At 37.4% G+C, this 15,914-nt stretch overlaps 1 protein-coding gene across 5 annotated transcripts in view; it reads right to left on the reverse strand.

Moving 5' to 3' along the window:
* Positions 1 to 14,450, reverse strand: part of LOC120422874 (septin-7) — a 50,350-nt gene extending 35,900 nt beyond the window's left edge. For 4 of the 5 annotated variants that reach the window (XM_039586425.2, XM_039586424.2, XM_039586421.2 and 1 more), the window contains exon 1: positions 14,163 to 14,450. The gene's annotated coding sequence lies outside the window, so the exon portion shown is untranslated. The remainder of the gene's footprint in view (positions 1 to 14,162) is intronic. The other variant, XM_039586426.2, reaches the window with a different exon arrangement.
* Between the last annotated feature and the right edge of the window lie 1,464 nt (positions 14,451 to 15,914).

Consider the following 15,914-nt stretch of genomic DNA (forward strand, 5'->3'; position numbering starts at 1 on the left):
TTTTTTTTTATCTGAAGCCTGATTCGATTCATATTTATCCATATTTTGAAACCCAAAATTTGATTTTAATTTGAGTTGCTGTGTAGTGCAATCGTCTACGAAGTCGGACGATTTCGTGCCTTTTTTGTCATTGGCTCACCCATTCAAGTCTGCATACAATTTTGACAGCTGTCCATTAGGGTGACAATAAAAAAAATCGACCTCAAGGATACATCCTGATTCGATTCCTTAGGCAAAAATAAGTAACTGCGAAAATTTTCAGCGAAGTTGGTTATGGTTTAAGAGTCGCCAACAGTCTATAACGTTGATAAAATAAACTTTTCACACAAAAACGTCATCTTCAAATTGCTACTAACTCTTCAGGGTTAACTCGGATCGTGTTGCAATCTTCGACAAAGTTGATTGACATAATTTTTTTTCATAAGAATCTCATAATTGACAATGATCCGACACATTGCTCATTCTTTTGGTGGAATTTTGAAATTTTTGCTTTTAACCATGAGCAATTTTCCATGTCAAATAGGGAATCGGTTGTACCTACCCGACCCTCTCCGATTTCAATGAAACTTTTGTAGACATGTTATCCTACGCTTATATAAGCCATTTTTGTGTATATGGAGCCGGTTACACTCGATAATGACATTTGAGAATGGCGCAAGTTTTAAATATTTTTGTATTTCGTAATTTAAAAATTGCTGTATCTTAAAGCCGTTGCATCGTATCAAAAAGTGGTCAAAGACAAACTTGTAGAAAATTTGACGGAATTGAAAGAAAAAAAAACTCTACTTTTATGAGATTTTTTGGTTTTTAAGTTTAAAAGTCAAATTTGAAGGTGAGCCCACGATTTTGTTTCGTTCAATTTTTTTGTGAAAATAGCCTAAGATGTTACAAAAAGACTCACGAAAATTGCTGGAAGGAGCAACTCACCTAAAAAAATACAAAAATCATTTACTGAAACTGTTTATTTCAAAAGTGTTCTAAACGTCAAAATTTTCAAAAACCGAACACGAGAGAAGATTCTCCAGACAATTTTACATAAAAGTCTCCATATTGACCATTGTCCTAAGTCCAATCCTTGTAAAGTTACAGCGGTTTTAAAAATAAAAATGTTGAAAAAATAGGTTTTTTGATGGTTTTTGGCAATTTCTATATGACAGACTTGATTTTTCAGTCTCGATAAAATATTTTTGTCGGAAAGCTCGTCCAAACAATCAATAGTACGCCCTTTTAAAATGTTAGTCTTGGTTTAAAAAATTTGAAAATATTTATTTCGAATAGATCGGAAAATTTCACGAATGTTTCATATTTTAACATTAAAAATCGGACCATGTGCACTAATTTAAAAAAATGAAAAACTGCGACTATTTTCAAAAAAGTGAAAATGGATTTAACTTGAAAACGATGCACTTTATCAAAATTTCACTAAAGTAAATTTTAATTGCAAATTTAATTTTGCATCGAAAAATGAAGTTGAAAATTTTTTGCGACCAATATTTCGATTTTTTGAAGAAAAAAAATCAGTATTGATTCAAAAATGCATAACTTGGTCAAAGATTTTTTGCACAACCTGGAAATTTCTCGAAAGTTGGCATTTAATGTCCTCTAAAACATATAAAAAAATAGTGTTTTTGCAAATCAAGTTTTAGTAGTGCGTCCATCCCGGGAATTCCCGGGACAAAAATCCCGGGATTTTTCTAAAACCGGGAATTCCCGAATCCCGGGATTTTTTTAAAATTTGTCCCGGGAATTTCCGAACATAGTAATCGATACGAATTTTAAAGCATTACAATTTGTATTCAGCATATACCAGCATTAATTTAGCTTATAAGAGAAAACTGTTAAAATTTTAAATATCTTCTATTTTATTTTATATATTTTTTAAAGTCAGTCTGAGTATTATATATACTTATCTTTAGAATTTTGAATTAAAAAAAATCAGATAAAACTATTTTTCATCAAATACCGGCATCTGGGGCAAATCAGGACAAATGTAACGAATTAGCTATTCAAGCCATTTGTTTGCATAATGTTTTGAATGACTTCGGTTAAAACAGGAACAGAACATTACAATTCCTAGTATACGATTTCCAATTATATTCCTCTAAAATCTTCTGTACCTATCCAGACTGTAGTCCCGATTTTCAACAGTTGGCGGTGGTAACATAAAAATAATTTGTAAAATATGTTTTATTTAAAACAAGAAATTCAAAACATATCTAATATTAAATATTGGCTGGAATCATTTTATTTGTAAACGCTTTTGTTTTTTAGACATTTTCAAAAAAAAGTTATGTATTCTTTTAAAACACTTATTTTAAATCCAAAGCACAACAAAGAACCAAAAAATCAATTTTTAATTTCTTTTAAGCTAAACGGTCGTCCTTGTTTAGATTGAAGTGTAGATTGTCACCAATTAATATTATTCAGCTTATTCTATGATTTTAAGCTTGAAAACATATCAAATATTATGAAAACATAGATTTTATGACAGCTTTAAAAATTTCCCGGGATCCCGGGAATTCCCGGGATTTCAAAAATATTTTTCCCGTTTCCCGGGAAATTTAAAACCCGGGAAAATTGGACGCCCTAAGTTTTAGTGACAAAAAGTTAAATAAAAAATCACCAATCTCTTTACGTGTATCATTTTTTTCCAGTGTAGTCCGTATCCATACCTAAAGCTTTGCTGAAAACACCAAATCGATCAAAAAATTCCTTCAAAAGATACATATTTTTGAATTTTCATACATCATTTTTGTATGGACAGCTGCCAAATTTGTGGACAAACTAATGATGCAACATGGCTTCTTTGGGCATACCAAAGGCACCAAAAAAGTTTCAGCTGGATTAAAAAATACAAAAATTAAAATTCGCAATTCGCAATTTTCAGTGTAAGAACGGGCCTTGACCGATCTTATGCACCAGGTTCCCGACGAACACGCACTGCCCTTACACCTACATCTCACCCTTGCTCTGAGTCAGTACGAGCAGCACGCTAGAACACGCTTTGAGTGTTCGTGCCAGGCATGCACACCTTCTTTTCCGGTTACGCATTTTAACTCGGCCGGGGGTGGTACATTACGTAGGGTTTGATGTAAGTATAAGCGCCTAACCGTTTAAAGTGTGCCTATCAACTTTCATTAAAGCAAAAACTGTTTTATTTTTAGTTTGAATTCAAAAACTAATTGTTATTTACTGTGTTTTGTTTTCTCCTGAAATTTTTCCTAGTGTTGAGTCGTGTTTAGATGTTGCTATTTCTTTTGTCGCGGTGTTTTGTTACAATTTTTGGTCCTAAGCATTTTATAAAAGTTTTTTTCAAAGGTACAATAGTAATATTTGTGTTAACTCTTTGATCATTCCAAAAATTGAGTAAGGGCTCGAACCTCATTTGTTTGGTGAAGATTGAAAACAATGGACAGTGAAAGAAATATACTATTTGAAGAATCAATTGTAAAAGAAAGATAGTAATTTATAAAGTAGATAATGAAATTAACAATAGTTAATAAAAAGAGGTAACAAACAAGCTTAGATTGTATTAAGTGCAATTTATAGGGCAGATGAAAAATTATTCAAAAAGATAAATAAAGATAAACAAAATTGACATCGCTGCCAAATAAAGGAAAAACAGACAGTTTGTTACAGCAGCATCAATTGGTAAAATAGAGTGGAAAAGCGTTGAGAAATAAGAGAATCAAATAAATAAAATCGAAATCAAATAGAGGATAGTAAACAGAAGCCACGTTAGAAAATCAGTGAAACAAAATAAACAGAAGATAGGTGGTAGCTGAGAATGAAGAGAAGAGAAACCCCGTTGTGCGATGTTTCAGGTACATCCACAGCAGTTGACTCAACATACTGCGAATCAAAACAATACCGTCTACAATCACAAATTACTTCCCTTTCACACATTGTCGCGCCCCTTTCTTTTAGCCGTCTCTACTCTGACCCTCGCTGGTCAAAGGTTTACGAGTCGTTTCCACAGGCCACCAGCTAGGTCATCATGAAAACCAAGCCAACGTGGAGGTAAGAAAATAGGACACTTGCAAGGAACCAGAGCTATACTGTCTTGATCAAGAATGATCTAACAGGACTACGGACGTAGTCAGTGACGCTCCTTCCAGGATGTTCCTCGCCTGAGCGTCAACTGAAGAGGTATCATCAGAATCATTCGCACTTGGCCTGCAAATACAAAAATTAAAATTGAAGAAAAAAGACCGATTTCGTGGAGAATTACTCTTTTGGGTGTTTTTTGATACCCCTGATTTAAGGCGGTTTCAAAAAACGCACAAAAAGCAAAAACTGGAAATTTGGTTTATTGGACCTTTTCAGAAAAAACACCAGAAATATTTTGAAGAGTATTGTCCAACAAGTAAAAACAACAACATTAAAGTGTAATTCTAGACTTTATGTGCTGTCTAAATCAGGCCTAAAATTGCTGAAAACACCTCAGCTGATCCAATTTATATTACCCTTGGACGAACTCCGCGTTGCATGCAAACTATTTCGGTGCTCACGAATTTAATAACCGAAGAGCTCACCCAGATAACTGCAGCATTAGTGCAAATCCCCCAACCACTTTAGCTGTTCTGCCCGTTACGGGAAGCCTCATCAGCTGGGCATTTGGCACGTACCTTCGTCGTTCCCTCTTGTATCGCAGACAGGCGCTGCCTTCCCAAATGTGTCAGTGGGTTTGATTGCTGCTGCTCCCCTTCGAAAGCAAAACAAAGCAAAAAAAAAATGCCCAAAAAACCCGGGCAATAAAACTAATTAACCGAATCCCCCGTCTGCGACGGCGATGTTCGTTCAACTGTTGAGTTCGCTCGTAAACCCCCGAAAAAAAAAAAACAGATAATCGAATTCGTGTTCTGGCTGTCGCTCCCCCCTGCTTGAAAGTGGCCTTGAAAATCCTACGCAGCGCAAAAACGGGTTCCTGCTGCTGCTCATCATCATCGCAGAACGGAACCTCTCCTCCAGGCCAGGCGAGGTTTTATGTTGGCAGACTACTTGGCTAAAGAGCAGCGGCGTTGCGTTTTATGGTTACGCACCCCGCGTCGTAATCCCTCTCGCTGAGGAGCTTCTGCTGCTGCTGTTGTATAATCAATACCGTGCTGGAGAACGGCTAGTCTGGCGCTTGTAGACCGGTACTGTACAACACCCAATTCGCCAACACCAGAAGCAGCGGACCGCGAATCTTGGCGGAGAATGGCCGCAGAACGAGCTGTTTATTTGTTACATTACTACCATAAAGCGATGGGCACTTCTTCAGCAGCATTAGTGTTGCTGTCTGAACCCGGGATGTATTTTTAAGTTTGCGGAGCGTGTCGTGTTCGAAGCTGAAAACAACAAACCGGCCTCGCTCTCTGGACCATGTTGGACCCTCGTCGACGTCACTCGACCAAGAGAAACCGAAATCCAGTTTTAATTAATCAATCATTTCGCTGGCTGGCTGTTCGGTGGTCAGGGCAGGTCTTGTTTGTGCGCGGGCCAACGACGCTGATAGCGAGAGTTGAGTTGTGTCTTGTTTCGGGCCGACACCATCAGTCCGTTACCTTTCCAAAAAATTACGTGATTGAATTTTGGAGGCTCTGGCGAAGCGAAAAACTTTCACACGACGAATCGATTCCAAATTTGCCGCAAATCGGCTCCACCGCGGTCATTGGACTCTCGGAACCTCGGCAGGATTTCGTAATCGGAATTAGAAAAATCTTGCAACTCTTTTTTCCCGAACTATGCAGGAAAAATGCAAGTCAGCCTCGTCGAGGAGGTGGAGGTAGGGGCAAAGACCTAGTTTTCTACTCAGAGTTGTGGTTTGTGCGGTTCGTCCGCACAGGTGGAAGGAAAAAGTTTTTTTTTTCGCTTTGTTGTGGCTTTCCTTTTTTGAGACTCGGAGGATGAAGGTGCAACCCGACCCGGGTAGATCACCTCATCAGAGATAAAACTGGTTTAATTGAGTGTGTGATGTAACGATCGCGACACCGCTCTGCGGTGTTATCAAATTTCGTGCGCCAGTGAGGTAAACAATATGAACGAGGGCAGTCTCTTCAGGAGAAGCAGCTACGATAAGCCAAACAACTGCATTGGAGATTGCAACAAGAACAAAGTTCTCCAAAGCCATTAATCTTGCTCGAACTTTTTTTTTTTCAATTTTCTCTCCACGCCCACGGGGAGGACACGTCGAGAAACGGGAATGCAACACCGTACATCATACTCTTCAGCTCAGCTGCGCGGCTCCAAACAACGGCTCCCGTTACCCCACCCCGTTGTAGTTGTGTATTGGTTTACGAAACGCACAGCTAATTGCTCATAGCCCGGGAAATTGGTTCTGGCAAACTGTGAGTCAGTCTCTAGTGAAGCGCATATATGTTGGATTCACGCCAACAAGAGTAATAACTTCATCACATTGAAAAATGAACGTTATGAGTTATGAACGTATGGAACGTCCTCGAACCGGGGTACGACCCCGGTTCACCCCAATTTGCCGTTTCGACAGCTTTCGTCATGGGTTCATCCATCAGACTACGACGACGAAGACTGTTCTTGTGGTACACGCACGTTCACACGCAGAACCTCCTCGTCGTTCTGTTTTGGTTGTTTACTCATTTCTAATTAGTCTCGAAATTGATATCGGTGTTTTCGGGCGTAATTTGACCGTTTTGTTTCATACGTTTCAGTATTTATTGTTTTGGGCATTTCTTTGGAGAGTGTCTAGCCATTGTTGGTTTTAGTTTATGTTATGAAAGGGGTAAACATACCGAAGGACTTTGAATATTCGAAATTAAGCAGTTTTCAATGTTCCTAACGATGTTTTGTTTCAACAAAACATTTCTACAAGTTTCCCTCTACACTGAAGATATATGTGCTTATGTTCGAACACTATTGCTTACACTAAACTAATGCCAACGAATCATCTTAGCGGATAACTCTGAGTGGTAGGCCTGGCCAGTGATTATTATGTTGTTTGGAGTAATCGATTTCATTTTTCCACAGTGATTTTTGTAATTACAGTTTTGTAAAGCTAAGGGTAATAACAGAGGATCTTGTAATTAATTTATGTAATGTTAGTAAACTCTATTTTAGGCGCACCGTCCTCTTTTTGGAACCATCCATAAACCACGAGGAAACCCCTGGGGGGAGGGCTCCAAAAAATATCCACGCGGTTTGTGGATGAACCCTTTCTGCAATTTTCCAAGCTTTTCTTTTCCTTTTGCTAATTAAAGGCTGGTACTGGTCATGATAGTCATGAAAAAAAAAACAAAATCCAAGCCCATTTTCAAGATTTTAAAACAAAAACTATCAAAAATTACTGAAACAAAAATTTTGGTGCGAAACAAAATTTTATAAACCGAGATTCCCCATCGGAGGTTTATACGTAGAAAGTTGTGTTTACCGGTTTGAATCAGAATTTGTATAAATAAAAATATTTTATCTGTAATAATAGCGTTTTTATTTTTTAGGTTCTTGATTTTTGTACGGATTTAAAACTTTCCACGGCCTCACAGGCTGATCTATCTTAAAGAATATATTATAACATATTTGTAGAGAAATCCTTTACATTTGAAATCTTGCTTAAGGTTTGATTATCAAAAGATATTTCACTTAACGGTACACATTAACAAATCTTTTGCACCGTTTTTACAATCAGATGTTCGCAGGATTGGGTCCGTAAGTTTGACAAATTTGGAATAAGAAGACAACAACTTCCTTGGTTGCTTGCACCCTGAAAAGACTTCATTTTTTTATGGGACCTTCAATGCGATCTACAAACCTGTTACAACAAATATTTGTTTAAGATCGATCCACCTATTAGCCCAGGTCAGTTAAAAATGCGTACAAAAAATCAAACTTTCTTCGTAACGAACACACAAAAAACCAGAAAGTGTCAACATGTGCATAACGTCATTTAAAATGTTGGCGTTGTACTATGGAACAAGCAAAATTATTTAAAAAAATCCAAACAACATTTGCACTTCCCGATCACGGACGTGAACTTCAAGTACCTACAATTTTCCATCTCCAAACACAGATGTGAACTTCAAGTACCGTAAATATTTGAGTGCATAAATATTTGAAGGATAACAAGCGTTCACCAAACTCTTCTTTCAATTTATAGTACCGTAAACCGGGGTGACTTTGATAGGATTTCAAATTGTTTTTGGAATATTTTCCAACAGCTAAGGTTTTTCTCAAGATTATTATTTTTAAAACATGTACTGGGGTAGGCCACACAAAGTCCATGCACTATTTTAGAAAAAAAAGCTTTTTTAATAGTGTTTAGTAAAATCAGGGTGGCCACTACATTTCGGTTTTCAATTTCTCGGTTTTCCCGATACCAGAAGAAATTTTCCGGAATGTTTTTAAACTAAATTTCAATCTTTTTCAGGCTAACGTTAGTATCAACATACTTTTTGAACGCATAAATTTGTTTCAAAGTTTGAATTCCTAAAGAATTCCTTTTAAATATCTTGAGAACAAAGTAAGTAAGTTGTAAACGAAGCCGTTTTTATCTGTTTCCAATCCAAACCTCTAATTTCCTTAATGATTGGGATTTTTCATCATCATGCTCTACAGATTTTATAAACTCAAAATAAAAAAAAAGTTTTTATTTTTTAGAATAACATAAATTATTATTAGAAAGCAGAAAATGGAATGTTTTGTAAATGCTCGTAAATTTTCTTTGAAAAAAAGGTTTTGTGAATTCAAGAAGAAAGGTTCTTCCTAGAATTATCAATTCCTGAGAATTAATTATTATTTTTTGGCTGTACTGAAAGTACTGTTTTAAAAGTCTTTTCGCATCATTAGCCCAAACAAAAATGTATGCACTTTGGCAGCAGTGCAGGAAAAGTTCCATACAAATGTAAAAAAATCAGTACCTTGAGATTTTTTATCGATTTATTATCTTTGGTAAGTTAATACACACATTAATAAAATTTGGAATTTTTCGAAAATAATTTTTCTATAAAACCCAAAACACAAACTGGTAAAAATCGTAAAAAAATTACCGTTCTGCGATTTTTTTCAACAACACATAAGGCTGATACAAATTTTATTTTAAGTTTTTGTCGCCCCCCTTGAAAGTTGACCCGAAAAATCAGGGGGCAATTTTTTTTTAATCAGCTGAAATATGTTTAAAGTGCATTCCCTTGCGTTTAGAATCATTTTTAAGCATGTTTGGGTTGATTTAATAGTCTCTTGAATTTGGTGAAAATGGTCGATCTTTAGTATCGTAAAAAGTTTTTTTTTTCTTTGACATTTTAGTTTTCGTCAAATCTTACATTTTTTGAAGACTAATGATTGCAAAATAACTGAACTAGTGTAAAATGCATTTTAAAAACTTTTTGCATTCAAATGTTGAGACTATGGGTTTTTATTATATTTTTTTTTATTTTTGTGTAAATTTTCAATTGATGCTTGATTAAGACTTGAATTTTAAAGCATTAAAAATGTCGTTAAAGATGTGTTTCAATGCTAAATTAAATATTGTTGAAAAGTTTAATCTTGTTTCTAGATTTGTTTTAAAACTTGTACTGGATAGGCCAAACAACGTCGTTTCTTAAAATCAGTTTTCTTAGTAAAGTTTCAAAATAAAATGTATTTCGTTATTTCTTTTAAACTATCTACTGAAAATGTCAACACAATTGGGAATATTCCTTTTGTAAACCAAACTTTCATTGACTTTTTCATTTCTACATACATATCCCATATATTTTTTTATTTTTTTTTATGTACGGACGAATTGTTGTTGAAACAGAGATTTTTTAAACTACACAAAATATACATACAAAAGATTTTCAAGAACTGTTTTGTTTTTAGATTTAAACATTCTATTTAATAGTACTTTTCAGAAGTTGTAGCTGTTTTCAATAATTCTATTTTATCTCCAAAATTGGAATGGTTGAGAAAATTCTTAACTGCTTTCATTTTTGAACATTTTTGATCCATGCTTTTGTTGCTGAGGTACAAGCCACGAAAAATATTTAAAAGAGTGTATTTTGTGTGTAAGAAAAATCTTGATCTTTAAATTAAAAAAAATCTTAATTTAAATTTTATGCAAAACTAATATTTTAGGTTTGATGTTCAAACTTTATTTGTACGTTAAATGTACCATCACTAAAGTAGCTAATATAGTTTTTAAGAAAAAAATCAATGTTTATATTTAGTTATCTAAGTTTATAAGCTTTTTAACAAAATACATTTAAATTTTAGGTAAAATTGTAAAAAAGTCTGAATTTTGCCTGAATTTTGTTAAAACTCGTTTTGCTTTCAAAATTATCGATTTATTTATATTGCATTTTATACTAAATTCGAAGCACGAATCACAAGTTTTCACATTTTACATGAAACTTGTTCAACTGAAATTGTCTATAAATTTATAGATTTTTTTAAATTGTGTTTCAAAAATACATAGGTATATTTTTTATTTATAAATTTATTTAACCTTCTCCTAGTGGAAAATTGTCCAATGAATCCGAAAAGGCATTCCGTTTACCGATTCAAAATTATGTTCATTGAGAAAATCATGAAACTTTGAGAAGTTTAAAATAATGACTTTCATCAACATTTTCTTAATTACAGTTAACTAACATTTAAAACTTTTCAAAATTTTATAAAAAGTTCTTCTTGAGGTACTTTGAACACTTCACTACCACAGTCAGTATGATTCTAAACCATTCCATACGTATTTTAATTGAACTCTTTGCGGAAAAATCGCGAACCTATCAAAGTCACCCCGGCTATCAAAGTCACCCCGTTTTACGGTACCTCTCAATATTAACTAAACTGACATGAACAATCGATTCTACACGTTGGTTTTTTTTTTTAAATCCGTTTTTTCATTCCATCTAACGTTAGGAAATAGCTCAAAAGTCCTATGCCCCATTGAGGTATGCAAATCTACTTCAACTACACAGTAACACCATTTAGCTAAGCAGATCCAAACACAATGTGACAAATTGAACGAATTAACCTTTGTGTGAATGAGTGGAGTAGAGGGACCTGGGGCCCGAACAAGTCGCGTTGACACATTTGAATGAGTTGCTCAATTTAGCGGTCCTCTATACTCCGTCTCCTTCCGGCTTGCTGCATTATTGCGAGTCAATTCACAGAAACGCAAAGTGTTACACACCATACTGACTCGGTATGAATATTCATGCCAGCGTTCTTCTGCCCGATGGCAAAAGAAAACAGTGTCATTCCTGCTCGATTATGTCAAGGCTGATATTTTCTTCGATTAGCTTCGCTTGTTCGCCGCGCTAGTCCCGCTGTAATGGAAGGAGGCCACACTAGCGCATTCCCCACGCCTTATCAGTGTTGGGAAAGGTCTCGCCAGAGTTTATCGATACGGGTAAGATGACGGCGACGAAGACCACTTGTTGTTGTTGTTGTTGATATTTGTTGAGTCGGGGGGAAGTAGTGGCCTTATCAGTCATCGATTTGCCATTATGTGTGCATCGCCATGGCTGTTTGCCTTGGAGTTGGAACCTGTTTTATGCCCTGGGCTCGGGAGAATCACAGCGTCGTAATCCCGAAAGCACCATACCTGAGTGTCTCTTCTCGACGTTGGTTCGATTGTCAATCAATATTGAAGCATTGAGAACGAGATGCCTTAAGCCGGACCGGAAGGGAGCGAAAAGGCAAACGTCGATTATGGACATGGGCAGGTTCAGGTGGAGAGTCCATGTTTGGAACACCGAGCCCGAGGCAGTCAAAAAAGCAAGTCGAAGACAATGTGGTTTCCTGTCCACGGAACCCCCGGGAACCGAGAGATTTCATTTAACGTTCATCCTTTGCGGTTTGCCAAGGGATTCAGCGCCGAGCTGAGAGCATTATCATCCATGAATATTGGATGACGCTCGCTCGGGGAAAAAGGCAAGCATTTTCTTTCGAAAATGTAATAAAAACAATGTGCACTATTGTTATTGCGCATCTCCGGCGAGAATAACGAGAGGGAACCAACCACAGAAAAAAAGATTCGTTCCTTTCGGTTCTGGATGGTGAAAGAAGAGTCACGAGTGTGTTGAGAGATATGCTGAAGCCGTTCCATTCTTGAAGGAATTCACATGCCACGGATGTTTGTTTGTTTGCGTTTGCAGAGCTCTTTCTCTGTTTGAGGCATTGCATTGTTTGTGTGGGTGTTTCCCTCCCGTGCTTGTGGGATAAATATTGTTCGGATGAAAATTAATCCTTTCTCCGTTTGTTACATTTTGTTGATTACGGTTCTAAAAAGTGGTGCACGGGAAGAATGGTGACTTCCTAGAAAGTTGACTGTGTCTGCTTCTTTCAAGAATAGCCACTATTCTTGTCAGCTTTTTCCTGAAATTCATTTTCCATATACTGGCCAATCTACAGGTATAAGGTACAGAGCAATTCCCTCGAGTATGAGAAATTTTGAGAGGGTTTTTATGCTAGCCATACAAAAATGCTACCAACAACCAATATATTATAAAATAATAAAATAAAATTCATAAAAAAATGGCTAAGATGGTAATGTTACACATGACCAATATGACAAAAAACTTTGCACAAAGATCTTGAATGTATTGTATTCTATATTCTATTTTATTTGACCACTTGGATTGTTGTTGTTGTTTTCCTCGGTTCGAATTTGGCGTCTTTCCACTCCGTTTTCTGGTCAACAACTTGACGTTTAATTCAAGACAATACAAACATATAGGTGTACTCACAAACAGGAATCAAGGGTTTTTACAGAAACACAAAATATCGTCGGACAGGCCTTAGGAAAAAGCTCTTTATCAAAAACAATAGACAGTCTGATAAGAACGAGAGAAATTTTTTGAATAAATAATCAAACAAGTTCCGTCATCTCACATTTCTGAGAGCATTATCGATTCCATCCTAAGTTCCAAAATTCAAAGAACTGTTCAGCGACTCGATAAGCCAAAGAGCGACCAGCAACACTTGCTGCTAACGAGATTTGTATTGATCTCTTGGCACAATCAAATTCGCATCGTCTGACCATGTGTGCTTGCTGCGTCGTCTACACCTAATCGCTTCTTCCTTACTCTTTGAGACTAGAGTCGCAGACTAACTTTCGGAGGATCCCCCGCTTACATAAATCGCGAGCCCAACGACCAGACAGTGTATTAATTTTAATAACGCCAATAAATTCGACCGCACACAGGGGCTTCGACACAAGGAAGAGGAAAAGAGGCTTGTGTGGTGTTCCATTGCACAATAATCGCACTAACGAGCGCACCAACACTCTTGGACTCGAATGTTGTCGTCATCACGAAATTCCGACTTGTGGACAGTCCGCTCAGTTAGTGGAGCCTTGTGCAACCTTGATTTTTTGTTCCTTCTCGAAGACGACAAGCCCAAAATCGACGCGGCGGCGACGACTGCTGACTCGGCTGCTGCTGTGGCAGTCATTTTAGTCAGCGCTCTTTTTTTAAGGGTGTTGGCTGCTGATTTATTGCCGCAAGGTTCAATGAGAGAGCGACTTGGGGCGCGATTTGTTCGCTGGCTGATGGGGTTGATTAAGTTTAATTGGAACGATTTGGTGGAGATTTCGTTCTGGGTAATTTGGGAATCGAGTCAGCCGTCGTCGTCCGGGTTAATCCTTGTCCACAGGAGAGCCCACCAGACACAGTGTTCTCCGGTTGGCGTAATTGAGTCTCGCGAACCACACACAAACACCAGGCCCATTCAAACCAATACTTGCTCACACACCAAAGAGGACGGACTTGCTTACACCCTCTCATCGAGGACTCCTTTTTTGGGGGGTGTCCCTCGAACACCACCACGACAAACCTGGGTCCCCTCGAACGGTTCCGGGAAATAAGGCTTCCCACTGGGTTCTTCCCTCTTGTCAAAAAGCCTTTTTGTTTACAACTTGGAGGTTCCCTCCTCGCAGCGATTCATTCAAGGCTGACAGCAGGACACAATCCCAGCAGGCCTAGCCGTCGCCGCCAGGAACGGAGCTGAGTCAACTCTTCTGCTTCGTGATGTCACAAACACACCAACACTAAAATGGCTTGCTGCGACAGGAACAAGAAAAACAGGAAGAAAATCCTCCGCCAGGCCGTCGTGCGGCGCATCTGCACTTTTCCGAGGCCACTTCCACCCCCGGGACGCACTTTACAGTGGGAAATTCACACACACCGCCCACCCCCGCCGTTGCAGCGCACTTTCCGGAACCGTTTACCCACCAAAAATTCGCGAAAACTGCCGAAAAACGGTCACACTTCTTCAGCCGGACTCCCGATTCGACGACGGAGTTCTTCCTCCTTTTTCTTTCTTTCCTTTTTTCTTCCTCACTCTTCTCCAGCCCAGCAGCAGTGGACGAGGAGCGGCGGTTTCAAACGGGAGAGAAGAGAACAGCCAGAGAGGGAGAGAGAGACGACACACACGCGCGACGCGACGCCTCGTAAATACACACAGACGAGCAGGGGGTAGCACCGCTTCCAGTGTTTGTCACAACCAGACTGAATGAAAACGAATCGCAAAGCAAAGGCAAAGCTCCAGGAGCTGGAGAGAATCGCGAGAAGGGATGCCAGATGTAATGAGAGGTGAGAGCTATTAAACATTACATTGAATCAGGAATAATATTCTAACAATATTATTAAGTATTAACAAATATCCAGAGTTTCTTTTTTGAATAAGACCTATAAATTATTGTCTTCCGTATGTTTATAGGACCTATTTTTAAAAAAACTCTAGAATTCTGGTCAAAGAAACCAAATTTTCAGTGTTTGTTTATTGTGTGTTTTTTAATACCCCTGACTCAAGGCGGTTTCAAAAACACCCTAAAAGCAAAAACTGGAAATTTGGTTAATTGGGCCTTTTTAAAAAAAAACTCCTGATTATTAATTTATTAAAAAAAAATAATCGCAAAACTATTATCTTTTGCTGCTCTGGCAACGCTGGAGTCACATATACATTAGAAGGTACTACTACAGATGCAAAACATGCGTGGTCTAAAAAACGTTCTAAAATGTTGATGACAGCGAGCTACGACAGAGCTGTGCCGGTTCTCAAGGCTACTGAAATTTAAGGTAGGCATAAAAGGAAGGAGCTGATGGCGATAAACCAAATTTAATATCTGGAGCAACATTTTGTAAATTCCGAGACAACAGGTAACTATTAAACAGTAACTTAACAAAACCCGCAATGTTAGAAGTTATCTGGGAAAGTCAGCTATTGATTAACACTTCGAGTTTTGTGAAAAAAGTTACATGTTGTCTCGGAATCTTCAAAATAGTTCCACACGCAGAAAAATAAGGCATATTTGAATCAACAAAACGTTTTGTTGATTTGAAAATCATTATTTTTGTTGAATCAACGCTAAACGTTAAAGCAGCTTTTTCGAAGCAACAAAAGACTTTTGTGGAATTGAAAAAATCAAGGTTTGTTTCAACGCAAAATCGGCGTTGATTATATCTAACAAAAATTTTGTTGATTCAAACCTCATAGAGTGCGTGCGCATGTATTGCGTGTACGTACACGAAAAAGATTGAGGTTAAATTTTGTACCCACCAGCAAAACAAATAGAGCTATCTAAGCCCGATCTCACACACACTAGCACACCATTTGTTTTGCTGGCTGGTACAAAATTTAACCTCACTTTTTTTCGTGTACGTACACGCAATACATGCGCACGTAGATAAATCTATGGGGTGCTAGTGTGCGTGAGCTCAGGCTTAGATAACTCTATACAGGCTGATTCTACAAAACATTTTTCTGTGTGCAGCTGTCAAAATGCTTATCCGCTCATTTCTCGTGTTGCTTTAAATATTATCAACATCCGTTCTGATCAAATAACTTATAACACTCTTCAACAAGCTCTTCAATCAACAATTATGATAGTTTGATTTATACAAAATCCAGCCGGGGCTTTAAAACCAATTAAAAATATCAAATATTTTCTAAAATTGAAAAATTATTAGCCGATAAAAGTGCAA

Source organism: Culex pipiens, chromosome 3, assembly GCF_016801865.2.
Source record: "Culex pipiens pallens isolate TS chromosome 3, TS_CPP_V2, whole genome shotgun sequence".
NCBI lineage: Eukaryota > Metazoa > Arthropoda > Insecta > Diptera > Culicidae > Culex > Culex pipiens.